This window comes from Thalassophryne amazonica, chromosome 3, assembly GCF_902500255.1.
Source record: "Thalassophryne amazonica chromosome 3, fThaAma1.1, whole genome shotgun sequence".
Lineage (NCBI taxonomy): Eukaryota > Metazoa > Chordata > Actinopteri > Batrachoidiformes > Batrachoididae > Thalassophryne > Thalassophryne amazonica.
Genome location: NC_047105.1, coordinates 21,329,136 through 21,351,634, shown reverse-complemented (window position 1 = coordinate 21,351,634; position 22,499 = coordinate 21,329,136). Strand labels below are relative to the sequence as shown.

Below are 22,499 nucleotides of genomic sequence, written 5' to 3'. Positions count from 1 at the left end.
AAATTTCACACAACAGTCTTCCTCCTTCAGCTTCTACCATCTGATCCTTTGTTGAGCTCTCACTCTCTTCTTCTTCTTTACCTCTAAACTCATCCTACAAACAACCATCCTGTGCTGTCTAGTGACACTCTCTCCTGCTACCACCTTACAGTCTGTGATTTCTTTTCTGCTACCACCTTACAGTCTGTGATTTCTTTTAGCTTGCATCTCCTATAAAGAATGTAGTCCACCTGTGTGCACCTTCCTCCACTCTTATATGTTACCCTGTGCTCCTCCCTTTTCTTAAAGTAAGTATTCACCACAGCCATTTCCATCCTTTTTGCAAAATCAACTACCATCTGTCCTTCCCCATTCCTATCCTTGATACCATATCTACCCATTACTTCCTCATCACCTCTGTTCCCTTCACCAACATGACCATTGAAGTCTGCTCCTATCACCACTCTTTCATGCTTGGGCACACTCTCCACCACCTCATCTAACACACTCCAGAAATCTTCTTTCTCCTTCATCTCACAACCTACCTGTGGGGCATATGCACTGATGATATTCATCATCACCCCTTCAATTTCCAACTTCACACTCATCACCCTGTCAGACACTCGCTTAACCTCCAACACACTTGTAACATACTCTTCCTTTAAAATGACCCCAACACCATTTCTCTTCCTGTCCTCACCATGGTACAACAACTTGTACCCACCGCCGATGCTCCTGCTCTTACTTCCCTTCCACTTGGTCTCTTGCACACACAATATGTCTACCTTTCTCCTCTCCATCATATCAGCCAGCTCTCTCCCTTTACCAGTCATACTACCAACATTCAAAGTCCCCATTCTCATTTCCACCCTTCTAGTTTTCTTCTTCTCCCGCTGTTTGTGGCAACGTTTTCCTCCTCTTCTTCGGCATCTTCGCCCAGCAGCAGCCCAATTTCCACCGGCACCCTGTTGGGCAATAGCACCGGTGGCGGACATTGTTAACCCGGGCCGCGACCGATCCGGTATGGGAATTCGATTCTGAGTCTGCATAGTTGGGTTGGCTTGTTTTACGCCGGATGCCCTTCCTGACGCAACCCTCCTCATTTATCCAGGCTTGGGACCGGCACTCAGAATGTACTGGCTGCACACCCCATGTGGTTGAGTTATTAAAATAAAATAACTTCTCGAGGTCAAGGCTTCTCAAAGTCTGGGGACTCTGGGGACAGTGCAGCCAACGAGGTCAGTAGGCTGAGCGAGTCCGAGTGAGGAGGATCGTAGATATCCCTCCGCTCAGTGCTTTACAGGCTGCTGCAGGCTGCGGAAGAGGAGGGGGAGACCTGCTGCCCCTTGGTGACAACAGAGACTTTCACTTTCAGTTGCCAAACATCAGAAAAGACTCCAGCAATGCCAGGAAAAGTAGCTTGATTTGTTGCTAGTCGCTTTTGAGAAAATAAGTCATCAAGAGGGTTTGGAAAGTCACTAGATTTAGCAAGAAAGTCGCCAAGTTGGCAGCACTGAATGTAAACACATGCAACGTGAACTCACCGTGAACATCCCTGTACCGAACCAAACGTCCCGTACTGAAACGGTTCAATACAAATACATGTACCGTTACACCCTCACTTAATACCAAAACAAATGGCAAAGAACACAAAATAATAGATAAACACACAAATATATCTAACAAATCCAAGACTACTGGTTGTCCCAGCTGCTGATCTCACCAAACTACCTGATCTCACTGCAAGGTTACATGGAGGTTCTCCAGACCATGTACCAGCAGTCATCCATCAACCAAAACACTGCCACCAACTCAGAGCACTGCTGGAACACAGTGTGCACTTGGACATGAATGCACAAGGTGAAGTGATTAAAAATGTATCAGTAGCCAACAATCCTTTTTGTGAGTACCCTAGTAAGGTGCAAGAAGTATTCTGACACCTATGCAAAGTATAGATGTGTAGATATGGAAGCCTCACTGGACATCAGCATCACACTGCGAGAAAGACACAGCAAATATCAATGTTGTACAGCAGGAAATACTGCAAAATAAAATGTAATCAAAGCCTTTTGTGCATCATCTTTGAAAATTTCTGCATTTATGGTGCTCAGTAATATTATCAAAAGGGGAGCAGCAGACAAAAGTGTGCAAGAATCCGACCCCACAGGACCCGGATCACTGTCAACAAGATCAGATGGGGGAAGCTGAAAGCAACATATGAACAGCACCATTTCTTCTTTTTTTGGCACTTTTTTTGCCAGGATTATCTCTTTTTTTCCTGACAAATTCAATCTGATGTCAAATGAGTAAAACATATTTTCAGCAATGAATTGATGCATGATATGAGTTCACATTTTGCTGATGATTCTGAACTGAGCAGAACTCCTGCCACCATCAGCGACAAACACCCAGGAAACTATCGTCACAAATGAGAGCTTATTTCAGAACAAGGGAAACTGTGCATGAAGGATGCTTACTGCTCACAAACCTTTTTTATTCTCACATTAGAAGCCATTTAAATGCTATTTATGTCAGAATCAGTATGTTTTATTTACATGGATGGTAAAGAAACAAACACTGAGAGCAATCAACTTCACTGTCAGACAATTTTAACCATTCCTCAGCAAAATTTGCAGTTAATGTCATGTTTAAGGTACACCTGGAGGTTTTGCATTTTGCAAACTCTCTTCAAATGGGGTTTAAAAAAGTTTTGTAGTGATGTTATAGAGTGCAATATTTTCTGAAACAGTAGGTGGCAGTAGGGAGGCAATACAGATTTGTTGTGCATCCAAAAGGATGTTTTAGGCATTTTCAGCTACCTAAACAACTAATCCATCCATCCATCCATCCATCCATCCATCCATCCATCCATCCATCCATCCATCCATCCATCCATCCATCCATCCATCCATCCATCTATCTATCTATATATATAAATAAATCAGTGGTGGATGTCTTGAGGCCAGCTTCAGGCTCGGCTGTGATTTTTTTAATGCATTGGCCTTGGCGTCGCTATGTAATGAAACGGTTTTGAGTTTGGCATCGTCCAACCTTGAAGAATAAGCTGAGCCAGGTTCAAAACTGCTTATTTTTGCCCATTTTTTGCACTATTTACTTCCCACAAAACAAAACGCACCCATCACATTAACTTAGACAAATGCCCACATCAACACATGCTACATTACATCTACAAGTACTGGGTAAGTCCGTTCTTCTTCTTCCCCATTTCACACAGGGTCACCACGGCAGATCTCAGATGGAGCTGCATGTTAACTTTACATAATTTATTGATTTCGAAGATCCAAAATACTATCCGATCCGTGGCTTAAAATTCGTATCTGATCTGAAACGGTGGGTTTTGTGATCCGTGACACCCCTATATGTAAACATAGGTGGTGGCAATGTGAAACCTTACCACTAGATGTCATCAAAAGCACCTTCAACATTACTAAGTATCAGTTTAATGTTGAAATACTGAAATTAATAAAAATAAATAAATTCTTGACATCTCAACTTCGGAAAAGACACCTTGACACTTGCACGAATTTGAACCCTGCACTGGTATGCAATCTTATGTGCCAGTGGGTAAACTCATTGCAAACTGTGCGTAAACTGTGCGAGGCTGTGTGCCAGTGCACAAAGAAAATTTTGAAATGTTCAAAATTTCTGGCACGGATAAATTTCTGCGAGTCATTGGGCGCAGGGCCTCGCACAGTTTACAACAGTACGACAAGTTTACTCATTGGCACGCAAGATTTCATGCCATTGGGGGTGGGGGTTCAAATTAGTGCAAGTGCCAAGATGGCGAAAGACATGCAACAGACCTTTAGATTCCAAGTCAACACAAAAAGATGCACTTTTTCAACTCTTTGCAGCATCGCTTTAAAACTTTGTTGGCCTTGTACAAAATTGCACTGACTCCAGTTACAAATCCATGTCCCAGCTGTCTGAGTGTTTTCTTCATCTCCCCTTTCAAGACTTAAGTGGATTTAATCAGTAAAAATCAATGAGAGCTTCAGAGCTTTCATGTGGATTCTCCTGTGGGCCATCTATTCCATGGGACCCAGCAGGTGTCCTCAACATTTACAAACCCAAACCTCCGGCAGATCTGTGCGCGCACCGATGTTAGTATGCATTATGTACAAGAGGCGCCGAGACAGTTCGTTTACGTCTAAGAAGTCCCACTGTTAGCCTCGAGGCATGTGAGGTGGAGATCAATATCTCCTGCATGTTCAAATATACACAGACATACAATTAGCTACACATGAGATCATCTATCTGTGATTAGCCACACACTTGCAAAAACCAGGGATGGCAACATTTCCACTGCTGCAGGGCTGAGAGCTTGCCGGCATCTTTGAACTCCAAAGTGTTGCATTGAAAACAGCATAAATTAGCATTAATCCTGAAAATGTATGTTATACTGTATCGTTATGCATTGTTGCACACGTGTCTGTGTTTTTTTGTGCACGAGTGCAGGCATTCACGTTTCTGTGAGTTTCTATAAATGCTCCAGCAGAGCACCTTTATTGTGCACGTGTTTCTAACTAGCCACGGCTGTGACCCTTCGACTCCATGCTTATTGTAACGGGCGCTCGTGCATTCCTCAACAACAGCCTATACGCACTGGGCTCCTTTTTTTTTTTTTTAACACTCTCGCTGTGCCACTGTTTGTCTGGCCTAAAAATAGGCCATTACTTTGAAATGCAAGTATGCTTCCTAAAATCCCCACCCTTTTTGTTCAAAACTCTCTCTCTCTCTCTCTCTCTCAGTCGTGCGTAGACACGTGATGTGCACACGAACCCAACAGCACAGCTCAGATTAAACTGTTCTTTTTTAATCTCAGTCACAACATCTCTGGGCTGTTTGATGCTTTTCAGATGCCACTTGCAGTGTTTCCAGTTTGAAGTCAAACTGAAACAATCAGTTATTAAAAAAGAATAATAACTCATAGAGGAGAATTTACCGATCTGGCTGGAGCTGCTCTGTCGTTACTTCACTTATTAGCTTTAGGGAACTGCTGATTAATTGTTGGTTGGTGGTTGTATATTTTCCTGAAGATTCCAAAACAATACTGTATTTAATCCATTAAAGCCCCTTCCCCCCACAGAGTAAAATGAAAATGAAATAGTCCTACCTCATTTCCACAACAAAATATAAGTGATCCTTGAAGTTCATAATTTGTGGCTAGTGTTCAGGACCGTCATAGTCCTCTGCTAAAGTCCACCTTGTTAATCAGTCAGTTCTTTCAGGTGCTGAGCAACATGAGTGCATGTGCCATTCGAGGCACTTAAGTTCTGGTTTCTATGTTGCTTATGCAGCCATAGTGCCTCGTATTTCAGACTCTACCCTGTCACGTGGATGCCTGCTGTTCTCCTTTCATGGAACCATTTTATCAGCTCCTCTTCAATGTCCTCATAACACACTTTCCTCTCCCACCAGGCAGCTGTTTACTGTTTTGGCCAGGATTGCAAGCTTATCCTTGTTCCTACACTACTCCCAGATGCATTTTCTATCGACCAGGAAAATCGGAGTAGCATGGTGCTTACCCTTCTCTTCCACTTCTTTCATGACTTTTAGCTTGAATGTTGCTGAGTAACAAGGTTTACATGGAGCCATTATATGTAATTGTGTAGCAGCTACTGCCGGTAGAAAAACATTTGTTTTGAGTCTGCGCTGCTTCTCTTGCATGCAGTACACATGTCCATATGTACCGTAAGGCTGTACTGTGTACAACACACATGCAAACGATCATCAATAAACGCCTCCCTTTTCGAAAATTAGACACACCGGGGGTGTTTAATAGAGTAAATACGGTATTTTGGGTTTTTTTTACAACCTAAAGTCAAAATGAAATGTCGTCAAACCTCTGAGTTCTACATGCACATTTAACAATCGTAAAGTATGGTTATTGATGTAGTACAACACATCCAACAAGGCATTGGCAACATCTGTGGCAAAAAATATATAATAATAACAACAACAACAACAACAATAAAAAAAACCCTGATCAGCAAAGTTAGCTTCAAATATGTATGTTTAAAGCTACAATGTGCAGGATTTAGTGTTATCTAGCAGTTGCAGATGACATCACCGGTCATGAGTTTGTTTGCCTTCATGTTTTCACCTTTTGCCTGATAGGGATTCAGCCTTCTGCACTGCAAAAGTGAAACGCCAAGACAGTATGTCTCTTTTGCATTCCTGTATTAACATGGTGGCCTCCACGAGGGGCACACTCCCATGTCCATTTCAAGGGCTCATGTTTAAAATGTATGAAATCACATTAATTTATTTTTGCAAGTAATTACCATGTTTGCAAGTCACACTGGAGTATGTTGCACCATTTTTTTCTGTATGTGGAACTCACTTTTTAAACACAAGTTTAACACTGGACAAGAACTCAGTGTAGGGCATGTGCAGACCGCAGTCTGTACTGTTACTTAACATAAGGACTTTTAAGTATCAAAAATTAGAAGGTGGACAAATAAACGTCTTGATGGACAACATATTGGAAGAAACCATCAGATACACATGGATTTATTGACCAACAGCAACACGGAGAAATGAGCAGTTGATTTATGCAGGAAATCCTCAACTTGTGGGGTGTACCATAAGAACTGTTAAATTCCAAAAATAAATAAAGTGGACATATAAATGTGTCACAGAGAGCATACTAGATGCAGTTTGAGCAAAAGAAATTATAAGATGCACACAGATTGCTGCCACAGTAACAAAATGTGAGTCCACTTGATTTTTTTTATCAGCTCTCTATGATAATAATAATAACAACAACAACAACAACAACCTTTATTTAACCAGGTAAAGAGTTCATTGAGACTGAAAACTCTTTAACAAGGGTGACCTGGCCAAGAAAGGCAGCAGAACACGTCATAATAAACAAATTAGCAGCATCAGGAGAATGGTAAAAACAAATAAAACAGAAGGAATAAACACATAAAGCAAACAGCTTGGTCATAGTAACATTAGAAACATGGGCACTGTGCAAAAGTATTCTGTTTGCAGTCTCAGTTCAGACTGGAGGACATTTCAGTCAGAGGGAGCAGAAAAACCAAAGGATTTCTATCCCATTTTCGTACACACCCAAGGTACACGAAAGCACAACATGTCATTCGATCTCAAAGCATAACGGCTTTCTGATCTCCGAAATAAACTGCATAAATAAGTCAGAATGAGCCCAGTAATAGTCTTGAGTATATTGCCAATGAGTATATCACCTTACATTCAAAGAGGGCATGCCAGCATTAGCATACAACTCAACAACTCATACAACTGGGTGAGGCAGCTACAACTAGGGATGAATCTCAAGGCACTATGATACAGGCAGGACAAGGATTGTAGATGGTTGAAGTGCACCCATATACAACCCATACACAACATCACCATAGCGCTCCCCACCCCCACCAGAAGCTGAAAGGCTTTTGCCATGCTAATGCTCCCCTGAAGCATTTCCGTCAACATCTCACCATGTCAGTTAGGTCCTTCAGACTTTATTTTGAGTAAATGCTGAAGGACCTAACTGACATGGTGAGATGCTGACAAGCTTTGCTCCCTCATGTCCGCGACATATACATATTATGCATGCTAACAATGACCTTCTGGGGTTGTCGGTCACACTGCACGTCACAGAGACCCTGCTAAGCAGCAGATCTGATTTGGTAACTTTCTAAGCTGTTTCTAAGGCGCCTGTGACAGCAAAATACCGTGATGAAGTGTGGTAGATACCTCAGCCATCACTGGACATCCTTCACTAATCCATCTGAGAAGTTTTACAGGTTAGATAATGCAGGAAGATGATGGATGCTCCCACTGAGAACTGTCCTCATATCCTGTAAATCTCAAAGCAGCAGTTTAAGTCCAAGGTCCCAGCTCCACTTTTATATCAGTCAGGAAAACTGCATGTGAGGAATTTCATTCACAGGGTAAAAACAACAACAAAAAACATATGAGAGCATACAACAAAGTAGAATAAAATTCAACTTGAAATATGTGAGCAAATTATACCCCCTCTCTGAGACACACCACACACACACACACACACATATATACATACATACATATGTACACACTGTATATATACTCCTGTTTGACATGTTCTGAAAAATCATGCATTCATTATTACTGCTGCTAACAATACTAACTATTTATATGGGGCTTCAGCCAAAGCACTAAACAAAATAAATTCCAGTAATGAAATAATAAATGTCTACTAGCTCAAAGAAGTGGAGGGAATTTGGCTGGAAGAACTCAGTTCGTTTCTTTATTACACCTCACATCAAAAGTAAACCCAGCCGTGCTGGAGATTGTGCAGACACATGGATGCCAATCACTCCCACATATTTTGGTCTTGTACAAAAATCCAACTATTTTGGGGCAATATTTGTTCAGTGATTCAAAAGAGTTTAGGATATCCAATTCCTAATGATGTCAAAATCCTGTATTTTGATGTAATTATTCTAGAAGACTGGTATCTGTGTAAAATAATACTTGTTGCTTGTAAAAAGTCGATTACCAAGAATTGGTACAAACCGGACTCTCCGAGCCTCAAGCAATGGACAAATGTAGTGAATGAAATATTTTTAATGGAGAAGATCACCTTCAGTGTTGTATAAAGTACCGGAAAATCACACTTAAGTAAAAGTACAGATACCCATTAAAAAATGACTTTGGTAGAAGTTCAAGTCACTGACTGAAATGCTACTCAAGTAAAAGTCTTAAAGTATCTAGTATTTATTCTACTTAAGTATGACAATTAATGTACAACTAAATGTACTCAAGTATTGAAAGTAAAAGCACAAATAAATGTTAATAATCAAAAACGGACTGATTTTTTTTAAATAAAAGTTTATCTAGGCTTGTAAATGACTGATAGTATTAGTCAAAGTACTGAAAATTGTGCACATCACACAAAAACACTTCAGAAACAAGGTTTCAAAACCTAAACGAGAGTAGGCTACTCACTAGGTGTTCACAGGAAACAGTTATTTATTTCTATAAGTATTTATTTATTTTCATTGTTACATGGTTTTATCTTTTCTGTTGTGTTTTGTTTCATTATGTTCTTTTTGTCTCTTTCTCTAAAATTGTATTGTAACATTATTAGTCTATTATTATTGACTAGTATTGTCTATTTTGTAGACTATTATTGTTGCTATACTATATGAATAAAAATAAATTTAAAAAATTACAATTTGACTCTTTTACGACAACGAACACAAATCAACACAAACGTGCTGATACAAACAGCTTAATGCTAACTTTAACATTGAAAACACCATAGACATGCTAACGCGTTAGCATCGGTCCCATTTTTAAGTTATAAAATACATCTATCAACTGTTTCAGAAGACCATAACAGGTCAGTTTAACATAAAAATATTAAATATTACTCACAGATATATGCTCTTCAGGGTTTTAGCAGGAAAAAATTAGGATAAAGCAAAATAAAACCCAATCGTAGATCGAAGCACTGCTTCGACCTGCGATTCACTCCTTCGCAGGTTCAAGGTTCAAAGCAAAGCCGCACTGCAGAAAAGTTGATTACAGACCCGCTGCAGGTCTGTAATCAATGTAGAGAAATCAGTGGTGTCTCTAAGTGAAAACACGACTTTTTTCATGTGTGTGTGTTTTTTTTTTTTGTAATGAGTAACAGCATGGCGCATAGAAAATGTATCAGAGTAGAAGTATGCAATTAAGGTCGGAAATGTAGTGAAGTAAAAGTGAAAGTAAGCTGAATTAAAAAAACTCAAGTAAAGTACAAAGTCTCCCAAAACGTACTTAAGTACAGTAGTGAAGTATTTTTACTTCGTTACTATACAACACTGATCACCTTCACCCTGAGGTGTAGAGGAGAAGACTTCACTAATAAGTGGGCAAAATGGATCTCCTACACAACACAGGGAAAAGATGCTGCTTCCACATGATTCACGTTTGGACTTCCAGAGACAAGTTATGCAATTTAAAGAGTTTACGGTGTACCCACACACTGTAAGTGTTCTTGTTTATGTATATGTTGTTTAAGGTTAATAAATAAGAGTGAAAAAAAAAGAAATAATAAATGTCAAAAATAAAAGTACACTACAACAATGCACAAAAATCACAAATTAAAGAGGTGATAATACAGAAAAAAGGTATGACTTATACTCCAGAAAATACAGTACTAAAACACTACTATACTATACAATACTAAAACAAAACTAGAAAATAAAATAAACTAACCTATATACTGTATATATATATATATATATATATATATATATATATATATATATATATATATATATATATATATATATATATATAGTAGTGTTCAGAATAATAGTAGTGCTATGTGGCTAAAAAGATGAATCCAGGTTTTGAGTATATTTCTTATTGTTACAAGGGAAACAAGGTACCAGTAGATTCAGTAGATTCTCACAAATCCAACAAGACCAAGCATTCATGATATGCACACTCTTAAGGCTATGAAACTGGGCTATTAGTAAAAAAAAGTATAAAAGGGGGTGTTCACAATAATAGTAGCATCTGCTGTTGACGCTACAAACTCCAAACTATTATGTTCAAACTGCTTTTTTAGCAATCCTGTGAATCACTAAACTAGTATTTAGTTGTATAACCACAGTTTTTCATGATTTCTTCACATCTGCAAGGCATTAATTTTGTTGGTTTGGAACCAAGATTTTGCTCGTTTACTAGTGTGCTTGGGGTCAGTGTCTTGTTGAAACACCCATTTCAAGGGCATGTCCTCTTCAGCATAAGGCAACATGACCTCTTCAAGTATTCTGACATGTCCAAACTGATCCATGATACCTGGTATGCGATATATAGGCCCAACACCATAGTAGGAGAAACATGCCCATATCATGATGCTTGCCACCATGCTTCACTGTCTTTACTGTGAACTGTGGCTTGAATTCAGAGTTTGGGGTCATCTCACAAACTGTCTGCTGCCCTTGGACCCAAAAAGAATAGTTGTACTCTCATCAGTCCACAAAATATTCCTCCATTTCTCTTTAGGCCAGTTGATGTGTTCTTTGGCAAATTGTAACCTCTTCTGCACGTCTTTTATTTAACAGAGGAACTTTGCGGGGGATTCTTGCAAATAAATTAGCTTCACACAGGCGTCTTCTAACTGTCACAGCACTTACAGGTAACTCCAGACTGTCTTTGATCATCCTGGAGCTGATCAATGGGTGAGCCTTTGCCATTCTGGTTATTCTTCTATCCATTTTAATGGTTGTTTTCCATTTTCTTCCACGCGTCTGTTTTTTTTTTTTTTTTTTTGTCGATTTTAAAGCATTGGAGATCATGAGCAGCCTATAATTTTTTGCACCTGCGTATAGGTTTTCCCCTCTCCAATCAACCTTTTAATCAAACTACGCTCTTCTTCTGAACAATGTCTTTAACATCCCATTTTCCTCAGGCTTTCAAAGAGAAAAGCTTGTTCAACAGGTGCTGGCTTCATCCTTAAATAGGGGACACCTGATTCACACCTGTTTGTTCCACAAAACTGACGAACTCACTGACTGAATGCCACACTACTATTATTGTGAACACCCCCTTTTATACTTTTTTTTTTTACTAATAGCCCAATTTCATAGCCTTAAGAGTGTGCATATCATGAATGCTTGGTCTTGTTGGATTTGTGAGAATCTACTGGTACCTTGTTTCCCATGTAACAATAAGAAATATACTCAAAACCTGGATTAATCTTTTTAGTCACATAGCAAATCAAATCAAATCAAATCAATTTTATTTATATAGCGCCAAATCACAACAAACAGTTGCCCCAAGGCGCTTTATATTGTAAGGCAAGGCCATACAATAATTACGGAAAAACCCCAACGGTCAAAATGACCTCTTGTGAGCAAGCACTTGGCGACAGTGGGAAGGAAAAACTCCCTTTTAACAGGAAGAAACCTCCAGCAGAACCAGGCTCAGGGAGGGGCAGTCTTCTGCTGGGACTGGTTGGGGCTGAGGGAGAGAACCAGGAAAAAGACATGCTGTGGAGGGGAGCAGAGATCGATCACTAATGATTAAATGCAGAGTGGTGCATACAGAGCAAAAAGAGAAAGAAACAGTGCATCATGGGAACCCCCCAGCAGTCTAAATCTATAGCAACATAACTGAGGGATGGTTCAGGGTCACCTGATCCAGCCCTAACTATAAGCTTTAGCAAAAAGGAAAGTTTTAAGCCTAATCTATAGCAGTACTATTATTCTGAACACTACCTTTTATATATATATATATATATATATATATATATATATATATATATATATATATATATATATATATATACACACACACACAGTGGTCCCTCGTTTATCACGGGAGTTACGTTCTAAAAATAACCCGCGATAAGCGAAATCCGTGAAGTAGTCAGCACTATTTTTTGCAATTGTTATAGATGTTTTAAGGCTGCAAAACCCCTCACTGCACACTTTATACACTTTTCTCAAACAGGCATTAACATTTTCTCACTTTTCTCTCCTGTGTAAACACTCTCTTTTTTCTTCTGGGTGAGAAGATTATAAACAGACACACGCAGAACTCTCCCTTCACTCACTGCCTCCGGAGGTACGGATGCGGGACCCACAAAGAATCCAAGTCCTCTCTCGGTGGCCACGGAGCTCTGCGGCTGCGGTCAACATCCGCATCAAAACAGCGAGTGTAGTCTCTGGACCTGTTGCCAGATTTGGCGCAATTCCGCACAGCAGACAGGAGGATGTGGCCCGCTGCTGCATTTACTGAGCCCACAGACTCAGTAAGCGGATTGGAGGCAGTGAGAGCAATCACGGTGATGCCGACTGGTGCCGCGACCGGCCGCGTGATAAGGACGCAGAACATAATGCACTGTAAAAAAAAAAAAGCATGCCAAATTGTACTAAAAAAAAATCTGCGAAACTGCGAGGCCGCGAAAGGTGAACCGCGTTATAGCGAGGGACCACATATATATATGTGTGTGTGTGTGTGTGTGTGTGTGTGTGTGTGTGTGTGTGTGTGTGTGTGTGTGTGTGTGTGTGTGTGTGTGTGTGTGTGTATAAAAACACTGGTCAAAAAAAATATATATTGAATGGACTTTGAGAACTGATTTAGGGTAAATTTGGTGGTGCTGAATCCAAATCTGAGCTCAGATTACCTCAGGTTTTTTGCATTCTGCATGTTCCATATTGATAGATTATGCAAAAGTTCCTCATTCACTCATGGGTTTGATGCCACTAATCACAAAAAAGCAGCTTCAAAAGCATATTTTTTAAACCAGGTTCACGGCATGTGAACAAGAGCCGCAATATTGTTTATGGCGCCGAAGAGGTGTGTGAGACTACAGCTTTTGCTTCAACACTTGATACAAAAAATATGTTTTCATATCTCAAAAGCATGATGTGATTGGCAAAAACTAACACCAGATTCAGATTCATCGCCCCAAATGATCCATAATCCGCTGAAAAACTCCATGCAAGACAAACTGTGTTGACCGGTGTAATCTCTTACATACAAACACTAGACAGACAGACATGTTGTCGGGGTCTGGTAGTAATGGGAGCAGGTATACAAGCACAGTGTGTATTTTGCATTTAGTACTTCAGGAAATTTCAAAGGATGGCACTTCTGCAGGAAATGAACATTTTCTCAATATGCCAGCAGATTACTCTTCGTCTTTATTCCACAGGATTACCTACAGAGGCATGTTACAGCCTCCCACTGTCAACACCAGCAGATCAGTACTTGCCAATTACTGAGCCACAATAAAGGTAAAAAAAAACATCCACCCCACACACACACACACGGGGGGGGGGGGGGGGGGGGGGGGGGGGGACACACACACACGGACACACACAGCCTGTAACAGGCAAAAAGTGAAGTTTCAGTGTCTTCTGCTTCTAAACTCGACTGCTGATGTAACGACTAAACATCTGCAGGCCCGAGGCCAGACTGTGCCATATGCCAGCCAAATCTGAGAAGGGTGGGGGTGTTTAGGCTGGGGGGTAAATGGGTGCTTTGCATTGAGCCGGCGACAGAAGTGCCTTCAATTAGAGCATCAGAGTGTGGTCAGGGGCAGCTCCAGGGTCCCTCCTCCAGAGGGTTCTAGTTACCTCAGAGGAGGGTAGGGTAGGGTCAGAATTTTAAAAAAAGATTGTTTTTGTTGGGTAACTACAGATGCCTGTTTCTGACATCCATCCATCTATTCATCTTCAAAACCTGCTTATCCCATTTAAGCATCACATGGGGCTGCATGTCTTTTTTAGAAGCCATATTTATGACTTGTGGCGGCACAGTGGATAAGTGGTCCGCACTGTTGCATCACAGTGAAAAGGTTCCAGGTTCTTTTCTGACCTGGTCCTTTCTGTGTGTGGAGCTCACATGTTCTCTCTCGTGTTTGAGTGGGACATGATCCGGCTTCCTTCCACTGCCAAAGACATGCAGGTTTGGTGAACTGGTGACTCTACATTAACCATAAGTGTGAGTGAATGAGTCTGTCTGTCTGTAGTGTGTCGGCCCTGTGATAGACTGCCGGTCTGTCTAGGATAAACACCGCCTCTCATCCATTGACAGCTGGAACAGGCTACAGCCACCACCACCACCCCCATCACCCTAAACTAAAATAAGCAGGTTTATAAAATGGATGGATGGAAGATGACATACTACACCAGAACTGTGAATGAGTATTTCACTGCTGAGTTATCTGATCATTTCAATTAGCTGTCTCATATTTATGCTATCCTTACTATCCTGTAATTAGGAATCAACATTCTTTAAATATGATTTAGTATCCTGTAACCATAATTTAGATTCTAATAATTACAACTGACAATTTCAAACTTGTGACATATTTCTCAAATTTACAACAATTTCAATTTATTTTTCATTTATACAGCGCCAATCAGTGGCAGGGGTGGTGGCCAAGTGGTTAATGTGCTTGGTTTCAGTGCAGAAGGTTCCGGGTTCAAATCCTACCCCTGCCGCATTTCTCCATGTAATGTGGAGTTCCGTCAGGAAGGGCATCTGGCGTAAAACCTGTGCCAATTCAACATGCAGATCCACCTTGGATTTACCCTGGTGACACCGAGTGCAAACAAGGGAGCAGCCGAAGGGACTTACTTTTTATACAGCGCCAAATCACAACAAAGCTGCCTTAAGGCGCTTCACACAAGTAAGGTCTAACCTTACCAACCCCCAGAGCAAGCACACAGGCAGCAGTGGTAAGGAAATGTTCCCTCTGATAATTTGAGGAAGAAACCTCAAGCAGACCAGACTCAGAGGGGTGACCCACTGCTTAAACTATTTGAACAGTTAAAAGGTTTTTTTTACAAAGTTTTACAAAGCTGAACAAACAGAAAATAGAAAATCAAACAACATATGAGAAGTCCACACAGGTGTCAGCACCACAGACAGGGGTCGCCCATGTTGGTGCAGTAAAACTTGCAGTACTGCACCACGAATTGGTATTGCATCAATATTTTGCATCTCATTGCCATGAATATGCTGAAATAATAAATTGATATTTCACAAATATAATGTACTATCTTCTAATCATGTTATGCTAGTTCAGAATTGTGAGACACTATCTTGCTATAAACTATATCATAATTTACTTAATACACTGTAATTATGAATCTCGTAAATAGTAAGTCATTACGCTGCTCCCTTGTTTGCACTAGGGGTCACTATAGCAGATCCAAGGTGGATCTGCAGATTATGCTGGATGCCCTTCCTGATGCACATATACGCAAGTTATCTTGCGGTCACAGAGGCAAAAACTCGGGTCTGGGAGGAGTTCGGGGAGGCTATGGAGGAGGACTATCGGTCGGCCTTGAAGAGATTCTGGCAAACCGTCCGAAGCCTCAGGAGGTGGAAGCAGCTCTCCACCAGCACTGTTTACGGTGCGGGTGGGGAGCTGTTGACCCTGACTGGGGATGTTGTCGGGCAGTGGAAGGAGTACTTCGAGGATCTCCTCAATCCCATCGTCACGTCTTCCGAAGAGGAAGCAGAGACTGGGGACTCACAGGCGGACTCATCCATTACCCGGGCCAAAGTCACCAAGGTGGTTAGAAAGCTCCTCGGTGGCAAGGCTCCTGGGGTGGATGAAATCCGTCCTGAGTACGTTAAGTCTCTGGATGTTGTGGGGCTGTCTTGGCTGACATGCCTCTGCAACATTGCGTGGCGATCGGGGACAGTGCCTCTGGATTGGCAGACCGGGGTGGTGGTCCCTCTGTTTAAGAAGGGGGACTGGAGGGTGTGTTCCAACTATAGGAGGATCACACTCCTCAGCCTCCCCGGGAAGGTCTATTCCAGAGTACTGGAGAGGAGAATTTGACCGATGGTCGAACCTCGGATTCAGGAGGAGCAGTGTGGTTTTCGTCCTGGTCGCGGCACACTGGACCAGCTCTACACGCTCCATCGTGTGCTCGAGGGTTCATGGGAGTTTGCCCAACCAGTCCACATGTGTTTTGTGGATCTGGAGAAGGCATTCGACTGTGTCCCTCAGGGCACCCTGTGGGGAGTGCTCCGAGAGTACGGGGTCCGGGGTCCTTTGTTAAGGGCTATCCGGCCCCTGTATGACCGCAGCAGGAGCTTGGTTTGCATTGCCGGTAGTAAGTCAAACCTGTTTCCAGTGCACGTTGGACAGGGTTGCCCTTTGTCACCGGTTCTGTTCATTATTTTTATGGACAAAATTTCTAGGCGCAGCCAGGGTGTAGAGGGGGAATCTTATCTCTACTGTTTGCGGACGATGTGGTTCTGTTGGCTTCGTCAAATCAGGACCTTCAGCATGCACTGGGGCGGTTTGCAGCCGAGTTTGAGGCGTCCGGGATGAAAATCAGCACCTCCAAATCCAAGGCCATGGTTTCTCGACCGGAAAAAGGTACTTTGCCCTCTTCAGGTTGGCGGAGTGTCCTTGCCTCAAGTGGAGGAGTTTAAGTATCTCAGGGTCTTGTTCACGAGTGAGGGATGGATGGAGCGTGAGATCGATAGACGGATCAGTGCAGCATCTGCAGTGATGCGGTTGCTGTATCGGACTGTCGTGGTGAAGAGAGAGCTGAGTAGGGGGGCAAAGCTCTCGATTTACCGATCGATCTACATTCCGATCCTCACCTATGGTCATGAGATTTGGCTCATGACCGAAAGAACGAGATCGCGAGTACAAGCGGCCGAGATGAGTTTCCTCCGCAGGGTGGCCGGGCGCTCCCTTATCATCATCATCAATTTTATTTATATAGCGCCAAATCACAACAAACAATTGCCCCAAGGCGCTTTATATTGTAAGGCAAGGCCATACAATAATTACGTAAAAACCCCAACAGTCAAAACGACCCCCTGTGAGCAAGCACTTGGCGACAGTGGGAAGGAAAAACTCCCTTTTAACAGGAAGAAACCTCCAGCAGAACCAGGCTCAGGGAGGGGCAGTCTTCTGCTGGGACTGGTTGGGGCTGAGGGAGAGAACCAAGAAAAAGACATGCTGTGGAGGGGAGCAGAGATCAATCACTAATGATTAAATGCAGAGTGGTGCATACAGAGCAAAAAGAGAAAGAAACAGTGCATCATGGGAACCCCCCAGCAGTCTAAGTCTATAGCAGCATAACTAAGGGATGGTTCAGGGTCACCTGATCCAGCCCTAACTATAAGCTTTAGCAAAAAGGAAAGTTTTAAGCCTAATCTTAAAAGTAGAGAGGGTGTCTGTCTCCCTGATTCGAATTGGGAGCTGGTTCCACAGGAGAGGAGCCTGAAAGCTGAAGGCTCTGCCTCCCATTCTACTCTTACAAACCCTAGGAACTACAAGTAAGCCTGCAGTCTGAGAGCGAAGCGCTCTATTGGGGTGATATGGTACTATGAGGTCCCTAAGATAAGATGGGACCTGATTATTCAAAACCTTATAAGTAAGAAGAAGAATTTTAAATTCTATTCTAGAATTAACAGGAAGCCAATGAAGAGAGGCCAATATGGGTGAGATATGCTCTCTCCTTCTAGTCCCCGTTAGTATTCTAGCTGCAGCATTTTGAATTAACTGAAGGCTTTTCAGGGAACTTTTAGGACAACCTGATAATAATGAATTACAATAGTCCAGCCTAGAGGAAATAAATGCATGAATTAGTTTTTCAGCATCACTCTGAGACAAGACCTTTCTAATTTTAGAGATATTGCGTAAATGCAAAAAAGCAGTCCTACATATTTGTTTAATATGCGCTTTGAATGACATATCCTGATCAAAAATGACTCCAAGATTTCTCACAGCATCACTAGAGGTCAGGGCAATGCCTTAGAGATAGGGTGAGGAGCTCAGTCACTCGGGAGGAGCTCGGAGTCGAGCCGCTGCTCCTCCACGTCGAAAGGAGTCAGTTGAGGTGGCTCGGGCATCTTTTCCGGATGTCCCCTGGACGCCTCGCTGGAGAGGTGTTCCGGGCACGTCCCACTGGGAGGAGGCCCCGGGGAAGACCCAGGACACGCTGGAGGGACTATGTCTCTCGGCTGGCTTGGGAAAGCCATGGGGTTCCCTCGGAGGAGCTGGGGGAGGTGTGTGTGGATCGGGAGGTCTGGGCAGCTTTGCTTGAGCTGCTGCCCCCGCGACCCGACTCCGGATAAAGCGGAAGAAAATGGATGGATGGATGGATGGATGGTTACAAGGTACATCTTACAATAATGGGATAAAAATTATTGTCATGACTATGACTTAGTATCTCGTACACATGATTTACTGTAACTACAATTTACTCACTGATTTACTATCTCACAATTACTACTTGTATCTTATCATAGTCTTGAAGCACCACAAAGTGTATTGGAAGATTATAGGATATATATTATAATTAAGGATTTGTGTGGTAGTGTCATACAATGACTATGTCTTGTAATCATGATTAATTGAATTATCTCTTAGTTACTACTTACATTTTCTAAGTATCATGAATTAGTATGCCATAACTATGCATCTTGTACTCATGATTTACTATCTCATGAATATGGTTTACTAACTAATTTACTATCTCCTAGTTACAATGTCAATCAATCAATCAATCATTTTTTTTTTATATAGCGCCAAATCACAACAAACAGTTGCCCCAAGGCGCTTTATATTGTAAGGCAAGGCCATACAATAATTATGTAAAACCCCAACGGTCAAAACGACCCCCTGTGAGCAAGCACTTGGCTACAGTGGGAAGGAAAAACTCCCTTTTAACAGGAAGAAACCTCCAGCAGAACCAGGCTCAGGGAGGGGCAGTCTTCTGCTGGGACTGGTTGGGGCTGAGGGAGAGAACCAGGAAAAAGACATGCTGTGGAGGGGAGCAGAGATCGATCACTAATGATTAAATGCAGAGTGGTGCATACAGAGCAAAAAGAGAAAGAAACAGTGCATCATGGGAACCCCCCAGCAGTCTACGTCTATAGCAGCATAACTAAGGGATGGTTCAGGGTCACCCGATCCAGCCCTAACTATAAGCTTTAGCAAAAAGGAAACTTTTAAGCCTAATCTTAAAAGTAGAGAGGGTGTCTGTCTCCCTGATCTGAATTGGGAGCTGGTTCCACAGGAGAGGAGCCTGAAAGCTGAAGGCTCTGCCTCCCATTCTACTCTTACAAACCCTAGGAACTACAAGTAAGCCTGTAAGGCCAATATGGGTGAGATATGCTCTCTCCTTCTAGTCCCCGTCAGTACTCTAGCTGCAGCATTTTGAATTAACTGAAGGCTTTTTAGGGAACTTTTAGGACAACGTGATAATAATGAATTACAATAGTCCAGCCTAGAGGAAATAAATGCATGAATTAGTTTTTCAGCATCACTCTGAGACAAGACCTTTCTGATTTTAGAGATATTGCGTAAATGCAAAAAAGCAGTCCTACATATTTGTTTAATATGCGCTTTGAATGACATATCCTGATCAAAAATGACTCCAAGATTTCTCATAGTATTACTAGAGGTCAGGGTAATGCCATCCAGAGTAAGGATCTGGTTAGACACCATGTTTCTAAGATTTGTGGGGCCAAGTACAATAACTTCAGTTTTATCTGAGTTTAAAAGCAGGAAATTAGAGGTCATCCATGTCTTTATGTCTGTAAGACAATCCTGCAGTTTAGCTAATTGGTGTGTGTCCTCTGGTTTCATGGATAGATAAAGCTGGGTATCATCTGTGTAACAATGAAAATTTAAGCAATACCGTCTAATAATACTACCTAAGGGAAGCATGTATAAAGTGAATAAAATTGGTCCTAGCACAGAACCTTGTGGAACTCCATAATTAACCCTAGTCTGTGAAGAAGATTCCCCATGTACATGAACAAATTGTAATCTATTAGACAAATATGATTCAAACCACCGCAGCGCAGTGCCTTTAATACCTATGGCATGCTCTAATCTCTGTAATAAAATTTTATGGTCAACAGTATCAAAAGCAGCACTGAGGTCTAACAGAACAAGCACAGAGATGAGTCCACTGTCCGACGCCATAAGAAGATCATTTGTAACCTTCACTAATGCTGTTTCTGTACTATGATGAATTCTAAAACCTGACTGAAACTCTTCAAATAGACCATTCCTCTGCAGATGATCAGTTAGCTGTTTTACAACTACCCTTTCAATGGAAATGTACGTACATCTTACAATTAAGGAAAACTCAAGTATCATCATAACTTTGACTTAGTATCTTGTAACCATAAGTTACTACCTTGTAACTACAATTTACTAACTGATTTACTATCTCATAGTTATTACTAGTTATATCTGATCATAATCAAGCACTGCAAGGTGTTTTGGAGGATTATAAGATATATCATATATGATAAGACATTATAAAATTATGAGATACATCTTATAATTAAAGAATTAAGAGTTAGTGTCATAACAATGACTATGTCTTGTAATCATGAGTTATTATCTCGTAGTTACAACTTATAAATTAATGGATTGTGAATTGGTATGTCAGTTTAAATTTTTCGTTATTAGAATTTTATATCTTGTAAATATGACTTCCTACCGTCATTTTTTCTCAGTAGGCCTGTTTCATTATGACGTCAGAGCTGATTAATTGGTTGACTGATTAGTTGTTCAAAAGGACGAAATAACTGCCTGGTATTTTTTGATTTTTGTATAAACAAATTTTCAATCAAAAACACTAAACTTTCGATCCCCTTTGCTCAACTGAAGGCTTTCTGTAAATATCCAATTTATTTTTTTTTATTTTTATTAATTTTCCAGCTGGAGCCAGAGGAGCTTCCACACGTTCCCCTCAGCAGACACTTCAGGGCTCCGTCTGACGTGCGTCTGGACCGGAGGAGCCGTGCGCTCCCGCGGTGCGCGCCGCAGCCAATTGCATTTCATTCGAAGGGGTTTGGACCCAGAGGAAGTCCATCCTGTGATCTCAACACACCAGGACCGCACGCACGAATCGCGATCTGGAACACACGTGGAAGTTCAACTCGAATCACCGCGACAAACGCGCTGGACACCGGCCGCGGCGCGTAACCAGCCGCGATCATCAGCGCACTTTGAAGGCGCAAGTGCAGCATTCCACTCATCACTGGCAAACACGTTCTCAGCACAAGACCCGATCGAGCTTCTCTTACCGTGGAGGAAGGAGGCAGAAATCATAGATCCTGAGTTGGTGCCTGCATTGTCGGACGGAGAGCAGGAGGAGGAGGAGGTGGAGAGGGAGCAGAGCTGCTGCTGCTGCTGCTGTGAGGAATAATCCGACTGTCAGCGACAATAAACTGCTGAGGAGGAGGGGGGAGGAGGAGGAGGAGACCCCATCCAATTAGAAACAGAGGGATTGATTGTTGCAGGAAATAAAGCAGTTAGTGTTTGGAGCAGCTGCAGACTGTCAGCATGAGAAACTGTTTCACTGCATCACACCGGATTAAAAAAAAAAAAAGAAAGAAACGTGCACGATCACAACGAGAGCTTTGGGTAAAAGAAATAAATAAAAGCATGCACACTCATAATGAGAGCTTGAAGAATGTGTTGGTGGCTGTTTTTATTGCACAGATCCATGCATCTGTGCGCGTGCACGGCACCTCAGATTCGTGCTGCCTGCGTGTTTCCACACTGCCACATCTCTCTCTCTCTCTCTCTTTCTCCACATGGTGCCACCTACAGTCAGTCAGACTGTAAAGACTGAAGGAGGTCCTGCACAGGCGGATCTAGAATCAGACTTGATGGGGCTGTGCCCCCCCAGCCAGAAAATTCCCATTTGCCTTCAAAAACACTATGTTTTCAGTCCGTCTCTCTCCACCACCATTCCCTGACCAATCCAGTCCTATACAGTCCTGGAGTTTTCATATCACCCATGAGACATCGTGGGGTTTTTCCATTCTGTCTTCACTGATTTCCTTGTTCTGGAAACCCACCCTGCTCAGTGTGCCACTCTCGGAGTAACATCTCTTCTATTTTGGCATTGTGGGATAGCTCACCGGACTACTTTCACCTGACCCAGTGCTGAATTTGCCGACATGAGAAGATGTTGCTGGATGAGTGTGAGTATTGATGTAAAAACACAATACACAAGTTCTTGTGCCAA

The 22,499-nt window shown here is 42.0% G+C and overlaps 1 protein-coding gene across 1 annotated transcript in view; it reads right to left on the bottom strand.

The window, feature by feature from the left end:
• Positions 1-21,722, bottom strand: part of pcbp4 (poly(rC) binding protein 4) — a 417,908-nt gene extending 396,186 nt beyond the window's left edge. The window contains exon 1 of the mRNA XM_034165899.1: positions 21,550-21,722. The gene's annotated coding sequence lies outside the window, so the exon portion shown is untranslated. The remainder of the gene's footprint in view (positions 1-21,549) is intronic.
• Positions 21,723-22,499: the final 777 nt, after the last annotated feature.